Below are 9,358 nucleotides of genomic sequence, written 5' to 3'. Positions count from 1 at the left end.
ACGTCTATACTCGGAACAAAAGGCGCTTATTTCAAAAGTCCATGTGCAGAACACAGCAGTACAATTTGTGAAGAAGTCTGTACGAAGCCACACACACACTTAAACGATGACAGACCGATTTTAGTGCCTTATCCACTGCAATAACCACTGTTCTGCAAGTTTTTTTCTTTTGCAACTACTTTTCATCTTTCCTGTGCAAGTTTTTTTCTGTACAGTGAGAAGTCGTGCATTTTTAGAATTCTGAGTAATACCAGTGTATTCCCTATACTGGTTTTGCCACACACAGTTTAGAGTCACTCTATACGTCCCGGCACCAACACCTGGGATTCAGATGTCCAAATATTCGACGTTTTACTGCAATGTTACAATGGTAAACAAAGCTGACTCGGCGAGATGAACATGAAACCCAGATCACCATATGCATGCTTCAGCTGTGTGAAATGTTACCAATATGACAACTCGTATAGTGTTTCACGTATTTTGTTTTCATTGCATACAGTAGAAACTGTATTTATTGGCTTTGGTTCACATGACGTTTTACGATTCTCTGGGACGGACTGGAAATGAAATGGCAGCAGGTTTCATAGCTACTGATTATTTTAGTTAAAACATTATTGCAACATCTAATCACACAAAGCTGTGATTCCGTGTATACAATTTGTCACACTATCTCTTGATGCAGATATTCTTAAAAAATGTTCACCACTGACTTTATACTTTTTAAAGGTTACTATTTACTTTACCAAGCAACAAAATAAACAGTAAGAATAAGTCGATGCCCATTGTTGTTTCATAGTCTAATGTGCAATAACATACATAAATACAGTGACCTTAATCAAAAATTACTGTAATATTAGTTAAGCCTATAATATTAAATTCTTGAGAAAGCAACCTATACAGACTGTTTTCGCGAGGCGGTTTACTCAGCCAGCCAAAAATTTAAGATGCGCTTACTAGGAATTTTCTTGAGCAAAATTTTGGCGAGTTATAAAATGAACGGAAGTCTTCGGAATGATTGTAATTTTCGTATTTCTATTTTACATTGTCTAAAGAATTCAAACATCCATAAGAAGTTTGAAGTGTTTGGAATTATTACACTTTTCCAGTTTGATATTACAAGTACTATGGGATAAACATAACTTTGAGCAATGAACTCACACTGATAAAGTTACATATTTCTCAGAGTAGAATATACATAAGTTTTGGAAGGTCATTTCAGTTGAAATATGTGAAAATATCTGGTACACTTATGACAATGTACAGTAAGGCAATTCTAATTCTCAACAGATTTTTATGTTTTAATGGTCGAGAATTCATCTGTAGACAGCAATGAGTGACACGGACGATTTCCTATCAATTATGCGTTGCCAGTATTCCCCCGATCTAGTTTGGAAAACAGCACGTTATTGTCATCCTCAGCCAAAACACAGGGTAAACATGAAATCGAAATCCTCAGAAGTAGTTTGCCGATGGCATGGAGCGGCAGAAAGATTACTCACTATCAACAATTCTAAGTATGGCATGAACAGATCTAGCAAGTCGGTATCTTTGCTGGCGTCTTTCAACTACGCATTACCACGTGTGTTGAGACGAAATGTTAGACGCAAAACGGGAAAGAGTGGATGCCATCTGCGTTTGCGGCACTATTGTATTTATCAACAATTCCTATTCCACTGTGTATTTACACACAAGCCTTCAATATTGACTTTGTTATTTTAGACCTCAACCTATCCAGGCAGCAAAGTCCCAAGGAGAATACTCTTTTCTTCTGCGCTGACGTCCGAAGACACTTCGCATACAGAGTACAGTTAATAATTGTCCAGAGAGGTTCTGAGCAAACTTTCCCGTCAACGGAACTATCGCAAAGGTTGAAAAGCTCTCTAAGACCAAGTGAACTCATAAAAATACGATATAGAATTGAAGACAAATGTCAGCTTTAAGCAGTTCGTGGGTAACCAGTTCGAATTGAAGTATTGAGAAGTGAAAAGTCACACATTTTGATGACTTAAGGTAGAATGCGCCTCAGGGACAAAATTCGGACTTTTACAATTCTTTTTTTTTCATCTAATACTTGTTGGGATTCATTTTAAAGTTCTTGGTGTAAGAAAACTTTTCACCGTCTTAGTTTTTCGAAAATAGAAAATTTTATTTTTCTCCATAGAATTAACACAGGGATAGCGGCCATTTTGAATTTCAAATATCAGGAAATCTTGGGTAATTTGTTTGTCCAGTACAAAAATTTTGCACAGTTACCAACTTACCCTTGATTTTTCTTCTTGCTTTGGTAAGGGATGGTCGAAAGTTGAAATGATGAAAGTTTGAGCAAAAGTTTAAGTCTTTCATAATCGAGGCGCATACTACCTTCAACAACATTTATGGTAATCATTTCTTTGCTTTATAATTACCGATGATATCGTAATAAAATATAAGTATTTATGATACACGTTCAATACACCTGTAAAGCGCTTATAGACGATTAACAAAATGTGGCGTGCTATACAATGATAAAACACATGGGAAACAGCTCATAAATAGACCAATACTTTACTATTTGTCTATCCTAGATTATCCATGTTTTTCAATTAAGTTTATCACTTCACACTACAATCGACAGAATCCTTTGATTCTCAAGACTATTCATCCACTTCATTAGATGAAGTAATTGACGATGCATTTCACCGTTGGCGTGCCACCGGGTACGCTATCGCCCTCCAATTATATATTTTTGTATAAGCCGTTTCTCTCAAGGAGAGCTGCTTGTGAAGTTGTGGTGGTAGCCTCCCAAATGCTCTGCGGGAAGACGGTTTTGTGACAAGAAGACACCGGCAAGGAATACACAGAGTTGTAAACTTACTATCTTTGAATGCAGAGTGTAGTTTTTATACAAAGGGCAGTGCGTATATTGTAATTTTATTCGGGTATTAAAGGTATCAAAATTTCCATACTTACGTGCTACCGTGAATTTTAATTCACTTCAAGGATTCAAAGCATCCAATGTATTAAATCCGGTAATGAAGGGAAGTTCTGTTTCATGTCCATTTTCTCTAGGGTAAGCGCTGCTGATGTTTGCGGATATTCAATACTTAATAATATATTCCTTGACGGCGGGAGTGAATCGCTTGTTTTCGTTCGCGTTGCACACATTGCTCCACTCACTAATTGAATTCTGTATTACATTGGCTGGCCATGGTATCATTTTACTGTTTGCGGTGCACTTGCGCTGGACCAAATTTAGAACAGGTTGTTTTCAGATTTATGCTAATATCGAGAATAGCATGAAGCTGTGAAGGGCCCTGGCGCGCAGAACCTTACTCGTTGCCACTTGAAATTCTTTCAAATTACTTTAGAGGGCCAGTAGTTGTAACTATTTCTTATTCTTTCACTATTTTTTTTTATTTCAATGTCGATGCACTTCCTTTTCTGCTTCTCAAAGCATATTTAAATGCACTGTTATTAATTCTAGTCCGGAACAGAATTCACTTGTCAACAAAAACAATACAGTATACACATGGGCATACTGAATTGACAATCTGAATACTGTGTATCACAATATGTTTTGGGGAATAGAAAACGAAACTGTAGTTGGCGCTAAGAACAAAAATAGTGAAAATATCATCAAAACTTCCAGCTACTGTCCTTTTAAAAAGAAATCGTTAATGGCCTATGGCATTTTTAATACATATTTTGAGAGCAAAGTATTTTCGCTGGCTACCGCTCGTCACTCGAAACCAAGACACGATAATAGCAACTATTTATAATACACTCAATGAGATCTTGTATGCTACCTAAGGTACTTCCATGCAGGATTCTTGGTCAAATCCCCAAATTTAATCCTCATAGTATTTGGGAATATTCACGTCGGCGCTTGTTGGTGTGAAGAAAAACACGGGCTTTTGAATTACAATTTAAGGCCAACTACTCCGCGGTGTTTTCCATCGGAAGGATCAGGAGCATAGAGGGCGTTAACTGGTTTATATCCATGACGACGACCCGGGGAAGCTTTCCATTTCCGACATGCGGTCAGATGTGTTCATGGGCGGTCCGACTGAAACAGAGGTATATTTGGTCCGTGTAGAGTCAGAGCATTGCAGTCTAGTGTGGTTAATTGTTTCAAAGTGTCTCAGTTGAATCAGAAAAACAGTAATCCTTCAGAGGAAAATTTGCGGAATGACTGAGGGAAATTTTACCTCCTTTACAGACTTGTCAAACAAACCAAGGACAAAGCCAAATGCTTACTGAAGATTAGCTAGATTATTGAGATTTGGAGAAAATAAAACAAAAAAAAATGACAATAGAAACAAAGAAAGCGAAATGAAAAATTAAAATTACAAAATGCGCTCGGGATTTATTCTCCAACAATGTTCCTTCATGTCAAGATTATCCATACCATAGTCATAGTATACACCAACAACTAATCTCTCAACGTGAAGGCTTTCAATTGGCAGATTGCAATGTTGAACGCAAAGTTTGGAATTTGTGATATTCAATTACAGAGCCCACATGAAAATGTTTATACCAGAGCGCTGACTACTGTCGACGAAAGGAGTTGATTTTAAACACAAACATCGACCAGATGCAAAATAGTGTCAGTAAAATGGTTGAATTCAGCCAAGACAATCAACATTACATTAATGCTAATTTGTATATTCTAACTTTTAAATCGTCACCGCAGACTACGCTCATTTCAAACCTCTGCCTGTAAACGCAAAGTGCAGCTTGGCATAGGTAAGTGAGTTTCACTGTATAATTCATCGCGAATTTAAAATTTCTTTTGATATCAATTTGCGTCCTAATATTCCTGTTTTTCACTTTCTGTGTTTGCAAACTTTTAAAATACACGACCGTTCAGGGTGTCAGGATCAAGATCTGTCTGTCCCATGGACTAAGAGTCTATTATAAAAAGAAAATCATGCACTATTGCCGAATCAACAGAGGGGTTTTTCCGACTTCTTTCGAAAATATGTCAGCAAAGATAAAATATTATTACATAATAAGTCGGACAGATTTTTAAATGTTAGAAGTGTGTTTTGTGTTGTCCTTAATATTCTGGGTGACTTTATACTAACTGTTCAAGTTGGTGAACGATATCGAACTTTCCTGTGTTTCTCTTACATCAGCTAAATTTCAACCGATGATATAAGATCGAAAAAACCTCTGATACTTGTTGATATCTTTGATTCGATCCCTGAGTGTAGCTTTCAGCAAATATTGAGCGTCCTCTAGTCAGTTAACACATCAATAGACCTGCTAACTATCACCTGAAGTGTCGAGTTTTTAAATGTTTGAAACTGTCAAAGCAAGTTTGTAAACTTCCGAAATCTTTGTAGATGTTGCCTAAAAATCAGGTTTTAAATTTGTTCAATATACCCCATCAGTCGTATCTTTTTGCCTACAACGATTTAAAAATGGTGACCAAAACGTAAGCATTATCGCAAGTAGAACGGGTCTAATAAACAAATGTGCAACACCAAAATAGAGATCGGTTCAGAAGATTGCTCCGTTCAGTGGAAAATTTATCTGTTAAAGTTATGGCATTATTAATATCTCTGACAAAGCAATATCTCAACCTTTCAATAATCAGGTACCTTAGTTCAAGTAGCCGTCATTACCCGATAATACAGCCCTATATTTATACATTTACGCCGGAGGTGGCGAACGTGAACAAATATGTGTCCTGCATTTGATTGAAATGTTTTAGGTCAGGCCTATCATCTTCGAAGAGAATCCAAGCCTGCGGCGTCAGGCATGTAAACTGCATGATGCGAGACGGACTTGCAGATAGTTGATGTATGCCATCAATTACACTGGCGTTATAATTTTAAACGAGATCTTACCAATATTATCTGCCTCTTCTGGCGGTATCGAGCTGTAATTGAATTCAAGGGGCTGAGGGACAGCTGCAGCCTGGCTAAAATTACAGATAAAATTGAAAAGTCAATGAAGATATCAAAGCTGAGTTTTCCGATCCACATACTACCGGGAAGGAATACCGGCGTATGAAGTATTGTAAAGATAATATTCCAACGTTTACCAAGGTGCTTCTGTGCAATGATATCGCAAAGGTAACAAACCTTGAAATCGTCAATGGACGTTACTCCTGTAGACCAAGTCTAGTCAACGCTTAATGCGAGAATCTATACTTTTCAGTTTGCAACTTTCAATAATTCTGTAAGTTCCTCATTTGCAGATAAGGTCGTCCAATTTTAAGAAGATCATTGTATTTTACTATACCCGAAATCTTGGTCAGCTTTCTGTTAAAACGTTCGACGTAGCTTCTACTGGTTAGAACTTCCACTTAGTGTATTTAAAAGTCATAATCGATATCCAAAGTCACAGTGTAAAGCCGCATATATAAGACTTAGTGGTGTATATCGAAGTTTTTGAGCCGACGTCACTGCAACCCTTGTACAAATTCCATTCTTTTACCTTGTGGACTGCTTTTTATCTCATGTGATGTCTTTCCTATTATTAGTCACTGACCTGTGATTTTCGGATTCAAATTCATTGTTCATTGCCACAAATTTCTAATACATTTCTATTAGTTGCACAGAGACTCAATGGTAACATATAGACCTACACAGTTGATGGACCTCCAAATACGCGGCTCTCATACCCAAATCTTGCCTTTACTGCTATGAATGCAATTTTTAGGCTAACATTCTCTGTCTTACTTCATCATGCCCAAGTCTTCATCGACAGCTCTTTGAATTATTTTGAGTTTTAAGTTACTAGCATTTCATTCCCAAAGTTAAAAGCCAACTGATTCGTCGATTCAAACTACATATCTTGTAATAGTTTATTTCACCGGTTCTTATGAGGGGCTTCACCATTCTAAGTTTTCTGTCATTTCATAGACCCCTTTTGTGTGTATTAATTGACTGAAGCTCACACATGAGTGAGTTTCTCATTTCCAATCCTGGCAATATCCTCCGATTCTTTTCGATGATTGTTCAACACACTCTGTTCTACTACACTCGACTGTATTCTTTTTCTCCCCGTATTATTCTCAATATATGTTATTCTCCTATGTAGTTAATATATATTTAATGAAAGATCATGATTTAATTCTTTTCAAAGTATGTATGTGTCAATGTATCCGTTTAACCACTGTAGACCTATGAGTATTGTATATTTCCTTCACCTAAACATCGGAAATTAATTATGTACGATTTTCGAAACAGGATACATAGATAAGCAGGCAGTGAGACCAGTCTCGCATCGGCAATGCGTCACGTGCATGCGATGTAGTAAGAATGGCTAATATTACGAAAAGCTGATGACATGATGCAGCATGCGTTGTTGACCAAGTCTTTCGACATACAAATGGAAGACCGGTGAAGTTCAAAAAAAAAAGATTATCTTGTTCCGCCCTTGGCCAAAAGTTTGAACAGGAGATGCTAATATGCAAATAGTCATTGCATCTTAGGGAACATCACGAGGTGTCAATCACGTACTGAAACCCAATTAAAACGTTAATTGTCAGTAGTGTTTCTTTACCATGATAGTTTTAATTAGGTACTGCTAAGGTTTCGGCAGAGTTCATTCGAGGTAAGCCAAGTGCTACCAACATTGGTCCCTAATAGCAGCTGTTCAACTCATCGACTTCCCGCAGACCGCTTGTCATGAGTCTCTTTCTAATATTTCATAAATCGAAAATGGCTTTCACTTAGAGGTTTGCATATCACGAAGAGTGATCGAGAATGTCGTGAATTCAAATGAAAAAGGGATCGTTGCTATTTGTGATAATCTTTGAATGTAAGATCCGCATATGACAACTGTATAACGTTGATTTAATGAAGAATGCATAAAATTTACAGACTGTGTGATCAATGGTATTCTGTCGATTGATAAATTGCATGTTGGAGGCAATTCAGAATATTTTAAGGCAGTAGAACTTGATCAGAAATAAAACAAGAATGAAGATTAAAAGAAGGAAAATGGCATTTTGATGAAAACTTGGCAAATATCCAGACAGAATGTTGCACTAAAATGTAATATCTTTAATCTCATGATCTAGCTATGTGTGAATTACATTTAGAAGCGGGGAACTGTTGTTAGATTTCGTAGCTGGTTTTCAATCTTAGTATATGGTATAAAGCTGATGCGATTGCTGAAATTTTACTGTAAGTGGCTCACATGTTCTGATGTAGACATTAGGTGCACTTTTTAAAGATTGATTTGACATGGCTGTAGCCCGACTATGGATAGTTTCGTTTCAAATGATATGACCTGGCGTACGTGATATGTGTCACATTTTTGACAAAATGAATACACCCAACGCTGAGAATTTTACTGACATCTCAGTGCGCCAGGGTGATGAACGTGCGTGTAAAGTTAGACGAAACTAATTTGAAAATTTACCGTGGCCTATCATATAAAATGTCTAATGTTGGTTTGATATCGAGTAAATACTAAGGTTGCACCCAGTTTGAAATAAGTAATCTGCAATGTAAATCAGTCTCTAGCTCTCCAGTATCTATACGTATATGTTTTCCTTCCTACGAAGGCTTGCTACAACCATTTTTGCCATACACATGTGACGAAAATGATAGAATGCATCGCAGGATTTCTATTGTATTCTTACGCAGGACTTTGTATAATGGAAACTATGTGGAGCTGTAATCTTCCTTCACAACATTGATGTAACGTTTAAATTGTGGAAAGCCGCGGACAGGCCCAGCTGTTGCACAATGACGTTTTTTTCATCGTCAAGCTTTCAGGATGACGATGATCGGTGTACTTTTGTGTTGATTTGCTGGCATGTGGTATCAGCAGACATGGTGTTCCTATCACACTTTCTTCACTTCAATTATTCCTGTGCCGATATTGTTACAATCCTATCTGGTATCATTTACTATTTGCGTGTTTTGCACATCGGAGGGCCGTTCTCAATCCCCTCAGTATTTCAAACATGCCGTCGCACTTCATATTCTCCATATCGGATTTAAACCATGCATAACTCTTTCCAGATTGTCTCTCCGTCAAGCTACACTGAGCAAAGTTAAATCCCTCAGATTATCAACACTTCTGAAACGGACAGCGTCAATCTCGTCGACTCAAATTAATCGCCTTAAAGTAGAAATGTTTTACATGTCGAATCCCACATTATTAATTAACAACACATAACTGTCGATTACAAAGTTTTCAAGTGATTATTTTACTGACGAACAATATTCGTACATTATGTTTCTGAAATTTTTATATCTACATGTGACGCCGAATTTCAGTGCTTGGTGATACGCTGGAAAGTGCTAAACACTCTGATCCGTTAATTGACCCGTAGTCTCTTTGTGGGCATCAAATCGGTCTGAGCGCACATCAAAAAGCGATTATTGTGATGAATAAATAAACAGCCATA

This window comes from Ptychodera flava, chromosome 8 (assembly GCF_041260155.1).
Source record: "Ptychodera flava strain L36383 chromosome 8, AS_Pfla_20210202, whole genome shotgun sequence".
Classification (NCBI taxonomy): domain Eukaryota; kingdom Metazoa; phylum Hemichordata; class Enteropneusta; family Ptychoderidae; genus Ptychodera; species Ptychodera flava.
The sequence above is the reverse complement of the archived record's forward strand: the minus strand, read 5'-3'. Positions refer to the sequence as shown.